A 471-nucleotide genomic window follows, 5' to 3' on the forward strand; every position below is an offset into this window, starting at 1 on the left:
TAAAAGTACTGGCAAATATATTTGCTATTCAAATGCAAGCATAAAACTACAAAATTCTTTTGGTAATTCAATGTATAGCAATTAAGTTACACGTTTTCGTGAACAAGTTCAATATGCCAGCGCCAATTGTCTCTGGGATTTGTATGACAATTTCTGTTCTTGATTGTATTAATGTTTATTTGTTAATTAGATGCAATTATTGGAGAAGCTAAGCAACATGTGTGGCCAAACCCTGTCCACTCATGCGGCCTCTAACCTTAGTAATAATACATACTTGGTTTAATATTAATATCGTCACATCTTATCCACTTAATATATTAAAATTGGGTTTTTTTTCGGTTAATAGAAGTAAGATGTCAATTTCTCGTGAATCTATTTTTCGCCAAAATAAATATACTATTTTTGCTTCTAAATTTATTTTATAAAAATATCTTTTTTATAATTATACTATAAATAATATTTAAGTAATAA

Source organism: Arachis ipaensis, chromosome B05 (genome assembly GCF_000816755.2).
Source record: "Arachis ipaensis cultivar K30076 chromosome B05, Araip1.1, whole genome shotgun sequence".
Taxonomy (NCBI): Eukaryota; Viridiplantae; Streptophyta; class Magnoliopsida; order Fabales; family Fabaceae; genus Arachis; species Arachis ipaensis.